This window comes from Ovis aries, chromosome 10 (genome assembly GCF_016772045.2).
Source record: "Ovis aries strain OAR_USU_Benz2616 breed Rambouillet chromosome 10, ARS-UI_Ramb_v3.0, whole genome shotgun sequence".
Classification (NCBI taxonomy): domain Eukaryota; kingdom Metazoa; phylum Chordata; class Mammalia; order Artiodactyla; family Bovidae; genus Ovis; species Ovis aries.
The window spans coordinates 80,406,851-80,420,587 of NC_056063.1; positions in this window are offsets into that span (position 1 = coordinate 80,406,851).

Sequence of the window (13,737 nt, forward strand, 5' to 3'; positions counted from 1 at the left end):
TTCCAAAATAAGTCCAGTTAGCTCCTTTTGTTTTTTGTTTGTTTTTATTTTCCCAGCCATCTCACAGATCGCTAGTCCCTTACCTGTCTTATGATTCTCTGCATTTATTTTGTTTTCCATCCCCGGTCCAACCAACTATCTTGAAGTCGTTGGTGTAAAGGATGAATTGCATCGTAGACCTTTGGCAAAGCCTGCATCTTCAAATGAGTCAGGGTATCTGTTTTCACTGGCAGTGCTACTTAGAACATTCTCACTCTTCTCTTTTTGCAACCACCATCTCAAAGTCATTGACTCCTATTCTTTCCTTGAGCATGCTCTAATCTTACTTCCTTCACATCTGCTATACTGATAATCTCATTTACCTATATCAAATAATGTCTTTTTTTTTATTTTTTAAATTTTAAAATCTTTAATTCTTACATGCATTCCCAAACATGAACCCCCCTCCCACCTCCCTCCCCATAACATCTTTCTGGGTCATCCCCATGCACCAGCCCCAAGCATGCTGCATCCTGCATCAGACATAGACTGGCGATTCAATTCACATGATAGTATACATGTTAGAATGTCATTCTCCCAAATCATCCCACCCTCTCCCTCTCCCTCTGAGTCCAAAAGTCCGTTATACACATCTGTGTCTCTTTCCCTGTCTTGCATACAGGGTCGTCATTGCCATCTTCCTAAATTCCATATATATGTGTTAGTATACTGTATTGGTGTTTTTCTTTCTGGCTTACTTCACTCTGTATAATCGGCTCCAGTTTCATCCATCTCATCAGAACTGATTCAAATGAATTCTTTTTAACTGCTGAGTAATACTCCATTGTATATATGTACCACAGCTTTCTTATCCATTCATCTGCTGATGGACATCTAGGTTGTTTCCATGTCCTGGCTATTATAAACAGTGCTGCGATGAACATTGGGGTACATGTGTCTCTTTCAATTCTGGTTTCCTCGGTGTGTATGCCCAGAAGTGGGATTGCTGGGTCATAAGGTAGTTCTATTTGCAATTTTTTAAGGAATCTCCACACTGTTCTCCATAGTGGCTGTACTAGTTTGCATTCCCACCAACAGTGTAGGAGGGTTCCCTTTTCTCCACACCCTCTCCAGCATTTATTGCTTGCAGATTTTTGGATCGCAGCCATTCTGACTGGTGTGAAGTGGTACCTCATTGTGGTTTTGATTTGCATTTCTCTAATAATGAGTGATGTTGAGCATCTTTTCATGTGTTTGTTAGCCATCCGTATGTCTTCTTTGGAGAAATGTCGATTTAGTTCTTTGGCCCATTTTTTGATTGGGTTGTTTATTTTTCTGGAGTTGAGCTGCAGAAGTTGCTTGTATATTTTTGAGATTAGTTGTTTGTCAGAAAATTACTAGAACTAATCAATGAATATAGTAAAGTTGCAGGATATAAAATCAACACACAGAAATCCCTTGCATTCCTATACACGAATAATGAGAAAGTAGAAAAAGAAATTAAGGAAACAATTCCATTCACCATTGCAACGAAAAGAATAAAATACTTAGGAATATATCTACCTAAAGAAACTAAAGACCTATATATAGAAAACTATAAAACACTGATGAAAGAAATCAAAGAGGACACTAATAGATGGAGAAATATACCATGTTCATGGATTGGAAGAATCAATATAGTGAAAATGAGTATACTACCCAAAGCAATTTACAAATTCAATGCAATCCCTATCAAGCTACCAGCCACATTTTTCACAGAACTAGAACAAATAATTTCAAGATTTTATGGAAATACAAAAAACCTCGAATAGCCAAAGCAATCTTGAGAAAGAAGAATGGAACTGGAGGAATCAACTTGCCTGACTTCAGGCTCTACTACAAAGCCACAGTCATCAAGACAGTATGGTACTGGCACAAAGACAGACATATAGATCAATGGAACAAAATAGAAAGCCCAGAGATAAATCCACACACATATGGACACCTTATCTTTGACAAAGGAGGCAAGAATATACAATGGAGTAAAGACAATCTCTTTAACAAGTGGTGCTGGGAAAACTGGTCAACCACTTGTAAAAGAATGAAACTAGATCACTTTCTAACACCGCACACAAAAATAAACTCAAAATGGATTAAAGATCTAAATGTAAGATCAGAAACTATAAAACTCCTAGAGGAGAACATAGGCAAAACACTCTCAGACATAAATCACAGCAGGATCCTCTATGATCCACCTCCCAGAATGCTGGAAATAAAAGCAAAAATAAACAAATGGGATCTAATTAAAATTAAAAGCTTCTGCACAACAAAGGAAAATATAAGCAAGGTGAAAAGACAGCCTTCTGAATGGGAGAAAATAATAGCAAATGAAGCAACTGACAAACAACTAATCTCAAATAATGTCTTAAGTGTTCAATTCAGTGGTATTGCTATCCTCAATTTCTCTGCCTAGTTTAGCATATGATTTCCTTTTCGAAACATTTATCCAGTGGGGCCCTCAGTATCATGCTATCTTCTCCTTTTTATTACTACTTTTGCATCTCTATTGATTTTTCTCTCATGATTTAAACTGGACATCCCTCCAATGTTTCCACCCAGTCTTTTCTTCCTCACCTCTTATGTTCTTTGATGCTGAAAGTAAGCATACAGTCACTGCATATTTACCTATTTGAACATTACTCCAACATTCTAAACTTGATATATTTACTTTATATCAATGGACCACAACAGATCAATCTGAGTTACTTGTCCATCGAAGAATCTTCCACCAGGAAACTGAAGCTGATATCAAATCATGTTACAACGTGGCTATGTGCCTTAGCTTTCCTGTTTATACTTTTGATAAAATATTTTTCTAGTCAGGTAATATAAAATCCTTTGTATCTGACCTTTCACAAAGATCTCAATATGTATCTAATGATGGTCAAGTCATCAAATTCATTGTCACGTTGAACTGTAAGTCATTTATTCACAATACCCACAGATACTCCAAACTATTACGCAGAGTATTACAAAAGGATATTTAGGTATTATATGTATTAATGAAGCAATAGCTACTCTAAAAGATAAACTCCTCAATGATAGAAGTAAAATCTTTAAGGGTCCCTGATTCATAAATGGCTTTCTTCCAAACAAAGCTCCATATTGCTACCTAGAGACTGTTGTACCTGTTATTTAGGCAAAAACAAATGTATGCGTCATTAGAAACTTGAATTTTGATGTGGAAGAAAGCAAAATATATGTAAGAGAGAAAAATTTTGAGAGAATACTCTGTATTTCAATGGAGATGAAAACTAGCTGTGTACTCAGGATGTAGTTTATCTCTTAAGGGAAAAAAGGAAAGAAAGAAAAATAAATCCTGGCTCTGCCCACAGAAAATGCCTTGGGACATTGACCAACTGAAAAATAATGAGTGTTGCTAGCACTAGGACCAGAACTCTTAGAACAACTGAGTCATTTGTCTAAAAGCTTTTCTCTTTCTTTTTTTAAAAGGATGGAGCCAAACATTCACCCTGTGTTTTTTTTGTTTGTTTGTTTGGTTTTGTTTTTTTATAAATTACCCTGTTCAGGAGTCAGCGGTTACCAATGTGTGGTAACATCACAGAAATAAAGACAAACTGACATTATGTGACGCATGTGTGAATCTGCATTACTAGTGAAGCGTTTCTGACCAAACACAACTGAACTTGAACATGATCAAGGCTTTCTAAAATTACCAATGTACAGAAGACAGAGCAGATAGAAAGCATGGTAGACGACATGATGAAGGGGCAGTCAGCAGACTCTGGGAAACTCTGTAGGGGTTTCTTCAAAATATAAAATGGCAGGAAAATAAAAATTCAGGGATAAGAAACTGACAGATTAAAAGTTAAATATTGCAATATTTAACTACCAACAATGATAATAAATGGACCTTGCTTGAACCCTGTTTCAATCAAATTAAAAAAATTCAAACTGCCTGCAACATTTCAGCACTAGCTACAGTATTTACATTATAAAGAGAATATTGCTCATTTTTAGGTATAATGATATTGTGGCTTTATTTTAACAGAATCTTATTCCAGAGATGTGATTTTAAATATTTATGGATGAAGCATTATGTTGTTTGGAAAGTGATAAAAATATTCCCAGTAAGGAGAAATTGTCAGGGATTTAGGTGAAAACTCAATTGGGACTTGAGGATCGTAGAAGCTGAGTAATTGGAATACACCATTTGATTATGCTAATCTACGTAACTTGTATAATAATTCATTGCATAATGTTTTTTTTCTTCTTTTCCAAAATGGGACTACTGGTAGAAAGGGAAGGATGTGAGTTTGTGTGTGCACACCTATGTGTATGATTATCAGTTCAGTTCAGTCGCATCTGACTCTTTGCGACTCCATGAATCGCAGCACACCAGGCCTCCCTGTTCATCACCGACTCCTGGAGTTCACTTAGACTCACAGCCATCGAGTCAGTGATGCTATCCAGCCATCTCATCCTCTGTCATCCCGTTCTCCTCCTGCCCCTAATCCCTCCCAGCATCAGAGTCTTTTCCAATGAGTCAACTCTTCACATGAGGTGGCTAAAGTACTGGAGTTTCAGCTTTAGCATCATTCCTTCCAAAGAAATCCCAGGGTTGATTTCCTTCAGAATGGGCTGGTTGGATCTCCTAGCAGTCCAAGGGACTCTCAAGAGTCTTCTCCAACATCACAGTTCAAACGCATCAATTCTTCGGCACTCAGCCTTCTTCACAGTCCAACTCTCACATCCATATATGACTATTGGAAAACCCATAGCCTTAACTAGACAGACCTTAGTCAGCAAAGTAATGTCTCTGCTTTTGAATATGCTATCTAAGTTGGTCATAACTTTTCTCCCAAGAAGTAAGTGTCTTTTAATTTCATGGCTGCAATCACCATCTGCAGTGATTTTGGAGCCCCCAAAAATAAAGTCTGACACTCTTTCCACTGTTTCCCCATTATTTCCCATGAAGTGATGGGACCAGATGCCATGATCTTTGTTTTCTGAATGTTGAGCTTTAAGCCAACTTTTTCACTCTCCTCTTTCACTTTCATCAAGAGGCTTTTTAGTTCCTCTTCACTTTCTGGCATAAGGGGGTGTACGATTATACACACACCAACACTCACATACATAATTCTCTGGTTGGGAGAGAAGGCAGTGAGAACATAAGCAAAAAGAAAGAGATTGAACATTGAAATGTGATATTCATCTAACCTTAGATCTGGAGGACAGATCTAAGAAACAAGATGTGAGACTATGAAGGAATATTGAGCCATATTGAAAAGCTTTTTTGCATGTGTTGATAGTCTTGATGGCAGGAAATTAACTAGAAATTCATCCAAGTGTCCAATCAAGAAGGCAGTATCATCTCTGTGGGATAGCTCAGGGGGATGGAGACAGGGGGACAAGCCTGAGAAACATGGCAGAGTTGTGCTAGCTAGCTAAGAAACGTCAGTGCAAAATAAGCAGGAGAGAAAAAGATGAGGAGATTTGCAAACTTTCTGAAGCTGGTTCACCCCCAGAGTCTGTCATATGGAGTGAAGTAAGTCAGAAAGAGAAAAACACATCTCACATATGAACACGTATATATGGAATCTAGAAAAAATGGTACAGAAGCCCTTTCTTTGCAGAGCAGGGATAGAGATGCAGATACAGAGAATGGACAGGTAGACATGGAGGAATACAATGGACCAACTAGATGAGGGCTGACATATACACACTGCCATGGGTGCAACAGGAAGCTAGCGGGAGGCTGCTGATTAGCACAGGAGCTCAGCTCAGTGCCCTGCGATGGCCTAGAGGGGTGGGATAGAGGGCTGGGAGGTTCAGGAGGGAGCAGATATACGTTATATATACAGTTGATTCTCTTTGTCGTACAGCAGAATCTAACACAACATCATAGAGCAGCTATACCTCATTTTTTTTTATTTTTACTTTATTTTACTTTACAATACTGCATTGGTTTTTGCCATACATTGACATGAATCCACCACGGGTGTACATGTGTTCCCAAACATGAAGCCCTCTCCCGCCTCCTTCCCACCTCCCTCCCCATAACATCTCTCTGGGTCATCCCCGTGCACCAGCCCCAAGCATCCTGTATCCTGCATCAGACATAGACTGGCAATTCGTTTCTTACATGATAGCATGCATGTTTCAATGCCATTCTCCCAAATCATCCCACCCTCTCCCTCTCCCTCCGAGTCCGAAAGTCCGCTCTACACATCTGTGTCTCTTTTGCTGTCTTACATACAGGGTCATCATTGCCATCTTTCTAAATTCCATATATATGTGTTAGTATACTGTATTGGTGTTTTTCTTTCTGGCTTGCTTCACTCTGTATAATTGGCTCCAGTTTCATCCATCTCATTAGAACTGATTCAAATGTATTCTTTTTAATGGCGGAGTAATACTCCATTGTGTATATGTACCATAGCTTTCTTATCCATTCATCTGCTGATGGACATCTAGGTTGTTTCCATGTCCTTGCTATTATAAACAGTGCTGCAATGAACATTGGGGTACATGTGTCTCTTTCAATTCTGGTTTCCTCCGTGTGTATGCTCAGCAGTGGGATTGCTGGGTCATAAGGCAGTTCTATTTGCAATTTTTTTAAGGAATCTCCACACTGTTCTCCATAGTGGCTGTACTAGGTTGCATTCCCACCAACAGTGTAGGAGATTTCCTTTTTCTCCACACCCTCTCCAGCATTTATTGCTTGCAGACTTTTGGATTGCAGACATTCTGACTGGTGTGAAGTGGTACCTCATTGTGGTTTTGATTTGCATTTCTCTAATAATGAGTGATGGTTGAGCATCTTTTCATGTGTTTGTTAGCCATCCATATGTCTTCTTTGGAAAAATGTTTATTTAGTTCTTTGGCCCATTTTTTGATTGGGTTGTTTAGTTTTCTGGAATTGAGCTGCATAAGTTGCTTGTATATTTTTGAGATTAGTTGTTTGTCAGTTGCTTCATTTGCTATTATTTTCTCCCATTCTGAAGGCTGTCTTTTCACCTTGCTTATATTTTCCTTTGTTGTGCAGAAGCTTTTAATTTTAATTAGATCCCATTTGTTTATTTTTGCTTTTATTTCCAGAATTCTGGGAGGTGGATCATAGAGGATCCTGCTGTGATTTATGTCGGAGAGTGTTTTGCCTATGAGTGTTTTGCCTATGTTCTCCTCTAGGAGTTTTATAGTTTCTGGTCTTACATTTAGATATTTAATCCATTTTGAGTTTATTTTTGTGTGTGGTGTTAGAAAGTGATCTAGTTTCATTCTTTTACAAGTGGTTGACCAGTTTTCCCAGCACCACTTGTTAAAGAGATTGTCTTTACTCCATTGTATATTCTTGCCTCCTTTGTTGAAGATAAGGTGTCTATAGGTGTGTGGATTTATCTCTGGGCTTTCTATTTGGTTCCATTGATCTATATTTCAGTCTTTGTGCCAGTACCATACTGTCTTGATGACTGTGGCTTTGTAGTAGTGGCTGAAGTCAGGCAAGTTCATTCCACCAGTTCCACTCTTCTTTCTCAAGATTGCTTTGGCTATTCGAGGTTTTTTGTATTTCCATACAAATCTTGAAATTATTTGTCCTTGTTCTGTGAAAAATATCGCTGGTAGCTTGATAGGGATTGCATTGAATTTGTAGATTGCTTTGGGTAGTATACTCATTTTCACTATATTGCTTCTTCTGATCCATGAACATGGTGTATTTCTCCATCTATTAGTGTCCTCTTTGATTTCTTTCATCAGTGTTCTATAGTTTTCTATATATAGGTCTTTAGTTTCTTTAGGTAGGTATATTCCTAAGTATTTTATTCTTTTCGTTGCAATGGTGAATGGAATTGTTTCCTTAATTTTTTTTTTCTACTTTCTCATTATTAGTGTATAGGAATGCAAGGGATTTCTGTGTGTTGAGTTTATATCCTGCAACTTTACTATATTCATTGATTAGCTCTAGTAATTTTCTGGTGGAGTCTTTAGGGTTTTCTGTGTAGAGGATCATGTCATCTGCAAACAGTGAGAGTTTTACTTCTTCTTTTCCAATTTGGATTCCTTTTATTTCTTTTTCTGCTCTGATCGCTGTGGCCAAAACTTCCAGAACTATGTTGAATAGTAGTGGTGAAAGCGGGCACCCTTGTCTTGTTCCTGACTTTAGGGGAAATGCTTTCAGTTTTTCACCATTGAGGATAATGTTTGCTGTGAGTTTGTCATATATAGCTTTTATTATGTTGAGGTATGTTCCTTCTATTCCTGCTTTCTGGAGAGTTTTTATCATAAATGGATGATGAATTTTGTCACAGGCCTTCTCTGCATCTATTGAGATAATCATATGGCTTTTATTTTTCAATTTGTTAATGTGGTGAATTACATTGATTGATTTGCAGATATTGAAGAATCCTTGCATCCCTGGGATAAAGCCCACTTGGTCATGGTGTATGATCTTTTTAATGTGTTGTTGGATTCTGATTGCTAGAATTTTGTTGAGGATTTTTGCATCTATGATCATCAGTGATATTGGCTTGTAGTTTTCTTTTTTTTTTTGTAGCATCTTTGTCAGGTTTTGGTATTAGGGTGATGGTGGCCTCATAGAATGAGTTTGGAAGTTTACCTTCCTCTGCAATTTTCTGGAAGAGTTTGAGTAGGATAGGTGTTAGCTCTTCTCTAAATTTTTGGTAAAATTCAGCTGTGAAGCCGTCTGGACCTGGGCTTTTGTTTGCTGGAAGATTTCTGATTACAGTTTCAATTTCCGTGCTTGTGATGGGTCTGTTAAGATTTTCTATTTCTTCCTGGTTCAGTTTTGGAAAGTTGTACTTTTCTAAGAATTTGTCCATTTCTTCCACTTTGTCCATTTTATTGGCATATAATTGCTGATAGTAGTCTCTTATGATCCTTTGTATTTCTGTGTTGTCTGTTGTGATCTCTCCATTTTCATTTCTAATTTTATTGATTTGATTTTTCTCTCTTTGTTTCTTGATGAGCCTGGCTAATGGTTTGTCAGTTTTATTTATCTTTTCAAATAACCAGCTTTTGGCTTTGTTGATTTTTGCCATGGTCTCTTTTGTTTCTTTTGCATTTATTTCTGCCCTAATTTTTTAAGATTTCTTTCCTCCTACTAACTCTGGGGTTCTCCATTTCTTCCTTGTCTAGTTGTTTTAGGTATAGAGTTAGGTTATTTATTTGACTTTTTTCTTGTTTCTTGAGGTATGCCTGTATTGCTATGAACTTTCCTCTTAGCACTGCTTTTATAGTGTCCCACAGGTTTTGGGTTGTTGTGTTTTCATTTTCATTAGTTTCTATGCATATTTTGATTTCTTTTTTGATTTCTTCTGTGATTTGTTGGTTATTCAGAAGTGTGTTGTTCAGCCTCCATATGTTGGAATTTTTAATAGTTTTTCTCCTGTAATTGAGATGTAATCTTAATGCATTATGGTCAGAAAAGATGCTTGGAATGATTTTGATTTTTTAAAATTTATCAAGGTTAGATTTATGGCCCAGGATGTGATCTATCCTGGAGAAGGTTCCGTGAGCACTTGAGAAAAAGGTGAAATTCATTGTTTTGGGGTGAAATGTCCTATAGATATCAATTAGGTCTAACTAGTCTATTGTATCATGTAATGTTTGTTTGTTTGTTAATTTTCTGTTTAGTTGATCTGTCCATAGGTGTGAGTGGGGTTTTAAAGTCTCCTATTATTATTGTGTTATTGTTAATTTCCCCTTTCATACTTGTTAGCATTTGTCTTACATATTGTGGTGCTCCTATGTTGGGTGCATATATATTTATAATTGTTATATCTTCTTCTTGGATTGATCCTTTGATCATTATGTAGTGGCCTTCTTTGTCTCTTTGCACAGCCTTTGTTTTAAAGTCTATTTTATCAGATATGAGTATTGCCACTCCTGCTTTCTTTTGGTCTCTATTTGCATGGAATATATTTTTCCAGCCCTTCACTTTCAGTTTGTATGTGTCCCTTGTTTTGAGGTGGGTCTCTTGTAAGCAGCATATAGAGGGGTCTTGTTTTTGTATCCATTCAGCCAGTCTTTGCCTTTTGGTTGGGGCATTCAACCCATTTACGTTTAAGGTAATTATTGATAAGTATGATCCCGTTACCATTTACTTTATTGTTTTGGGTTCAGGTTTATACACCCTTTTTGTGTTTCCTGTCTAGAGAATATCCTTTAGTATTTGTTGGAGAGCTGGTTTGGTGGTGCTGAATTCTCTCAGCTTTTGCTTGTCTGTAAAGCTTTTGATTTCTCCTTCATATTTGAATGATATCCTTGCTGGGTACAGTAATCTGGGCTGTAGGTTATTGTCTTTCATCACTTTAAGTATGTCTTGCCATTCTCTCCTGGCCTGAAGAGTTTCTATTGAAAGATCAGCTGTTATCCTTATGGGATTCCCCTTGTGTGTTATTTGCTGTTTTTCCCTTGCTGCTTTAATGTTTGTTCTTTGTGTTTGAACTTTGTTAATTTGATTAATATGTGTCTTGGGGTGTTTTGCCTTGGGTTTATCCTATTTGGAACTCTCTGGGTTTCTTGGACTTGGGTGATTATTTCCTTCCCCATTTTAAGGAAGTTTTCAACTATTATCTCCTCAAGGATTTTCTCATGGTCTTTCTTTTTGTCTTCTTCTTCTGGGACTCCTATAATTTGAATGTTGGAGCGTTTCATATTGTCCTGGAGGTCTCTGAGATTGTCCTCATTTCTTTTAATTTGTTTTTCTTTTTTCCTCTCTGATTCATTTATTTCTACCATTCTATCTTCTATTTCACTAATCCTATCTTCTGCCTCCGTTATTCTACTATTGGTTGTCTCCAGAGTGTTTCTGATCTCATTTATTGCATTATTCATTATATATTGACTCTTTTTTATTTCTTCTAGGTCCTTGTTAAAGCTTTCTTGCATCTTCTCAATCCTTGTCTCCAGGCTATTTATCTGTGATTCCATTTTGATTTCAAGATTTTGGATCATTTTCACTATCAATATTCGGAATTCTTTCTCAGGTAGATTCCCTATCTCTTCCTCTTTTGTTTGGTTTGGTGGGCATTTATCCTGTTCCTTTACCTGCTGAGTATTCCTCTGTCTCTTCATCTTGGTTATATTGCTGCATTTGGGGTGGCCTTTCTATATTCTGGGAATTTGTGGAGTTCTCTTTATTATGGAGCTTCCTCACTGTGGGTGGGGTTGTATCAGTGGCTTCTCAAGGTTTCCTGGTTAGGGAGGCTTGTGTTGGAGTTCTGGTGGGTGGAGCTGGGTTTCTTCTCTCTAGAGTACAATGGAGTGACCGGTAATGGGTTACGAGATGTCAGTGGTCTTGGAGTAACTTTGAGCTGCCTGTATATTAAAGCTTAGGGGTGTGTTCCTGTGTTGCTGGAGAATTTGAGTGGTATGTCTTGCTCTGGAACTTGTTGGTCCTTGGGTGGAGCTTGGTTTCAGTGTAGGTATGGAGGCATTTGATGAGCTCCTATTGATTAATGTTCCCTGAATTCAGGAGTTCTCTGATGTTCTCAGGCTTTGGACTTAAGGCTCCTGCTTCTGGTTTCCAGTTTTATTTTTACAGTAGCCTCTAGACTTCTCCATCTATACAGCACCGATGATAAAACATCTAGGTTAAAGATGAAAAGTTTCTCCACATTGAGGGAAACCCAGAGAGGTTCACTGAGTTACATGGAGAAGAGGGAGGGGGTAGTTAGAGGTGACTGGAATGAGATGTGGTGAGATCAAAAGAGGAGAGAGCAAGCTAGCCAGTAATCACTTCCTTATGTGTGCTCCACAGTCTGGACTGCTCAGAGGTATTCATGGAGTTATACAGGGAAGAGGAGAGGGAGGAAGTAGACAGAGGTGGCCAGGAGGATAAAAGAGGGAAATGAAAAGGAGAGAGACAGATCCAGCCAGTAACCAGTTCCTTAGGTGTTCTCCACCGTCTGGAACACACAGAGATTCAGAGTTGGATAGAGAAGAGAAGGGGGAGGGAAGAGACAGAGGCCACCTGGTGAAGAAAAAGAAGAGTCCAAAGGAGGAGAGAGTGGTCAAGCCAGTAATCTCGCTCTCAGGTAAAGTTGGGTAGTGAAGTTTGGGTTTTTAAATGTACAAAACTGACAACAAAAACCAAAAAGCAAAGGTTAAAAATCTAGAGTAGAGGTTGGATTTTCAAAAATACAATATTAAAGAAAAGAAGAAGGAAAAAAGAAAAAAAAAAAAAAAACAAAGCCACAAGACTTATTAAAAAACACCACACAAAGACTATATATGGTGTTTGCTTTAAAAAAGTCTTTTTTTTTTCCTGAAAAGTATTAGTAGGTTATAGAAATAAAAATTAGAGGACAAATAGAGGACTTAACAATTTTAAAAAGTTAGAAAAAGAAAAGAAGAAAAAACAACCCCACAACAGCATCAACAAAAAACAAAACAAAACAAAAAAAAGAAAAAAGAAAAGGAAAAAAAGGAATGATTGTAAGAATAGTAAAGATATATCTGGCCCTTTCTCAGGTGTTGTGGGCAGTGTGGGGTCACTTCCAAGGCAGTTCCCTCTGTTTAACTTCTTCTGTTTGCTGGTCTCTTCAGTGTCTGATTTCCATCCTGACACGGGGGTGGGGGGGGGGGGCGGTGGTGGACACTTTTTTTTTTTTTAGGCTCACTTGTTCAGTCGTGCTGTGGGGAGGGAGGGATGCTGAAAACAAATAGCACTGTTGTGTGCACACAGTGTCTCAGCCCCGCTGGGCCTGCCCCTGCTCCTGGCACACAAACTGCTCTGGCTCTACAATGCTCAGCTGGGAACCGTCCGAGGCCAGCCCTAGGCTGCGTGAACCTCCCCGGTCTAAGCCGCTCAGGTTCGGTGCTCAGATAGCCCTCAGAGGTGCAGATTCAGTTGTGACTGCGTTTTGTGCCCTTCCCAGGTCTGAATAGCTCAGGTGTTAGGTGAGTGCGGTCGCTGCGACTTGTCGCCTTTCCTGTCTCTGCTGCTCAGTTTTCTGGGTGTACCACTGGTGCCCCTTGTGAGGCAGATGGTGACTGTCCAGAACCCCCAGAAGTCTTAGCAAAGAAGCCTGCTTGCAGTTTGGTAGGTAAAGTCTCTCTGGGGCTGCGATTGCCCCTTTCCAGCCCTTACGGCTCTGGCTGCCTGTCCCCGGCGGGGGATGGGCTGCAGCCAGCTATTTTCATTCCATCCTTTGTTCTGTGTGCAGTCCTGTGGTGTCTAATGTTTGAGCTTTTCACGTGTTAGCTATCCCACAGTCTGGTTTGCTAGCCCAAGTTAGTTCGTTCTAGTTACGTGCAGGGCATTCCTGCCCGATTCTTACAAAGCACTGCAGCCCTCACCTCCCGCGCCTCCCTGCCCTGCCCCCACTTGTTAGTGGTGGATGCAGGCGTCTGTGCTGCTTTTCCGCTGGAGGAGTTACTGCTGGGCTTGTAATCTGTTGGTTTTGATTATTTATTTATTTTTCCTTCCTGTTATGTTGACCTCTGTGCTTCCAAGTCTTGCCACAGACTCGGCAGGGAGAGTGTTTCCTCGTGTTTGAAAACCTCTCTTCTTAAAATTCCCTTCCTGGGACTGGCTTCCCTTCCCAGGATGGAGCTCCCTCACCACCTCCTTTGTTTCTTTTTTAATCTTTTATATTTTTTCCTACCTGTTTTTGAAGACAATGATCTGCTTTTCTGGGTGCCTGATGTCCTCTGTCAGCATTCAGAAGTTGTTTTGTGGAGTTTGCTCAGCATTGAAATGTTCTTTTGAGGAATTTGTGAGGGAGAAAGTGG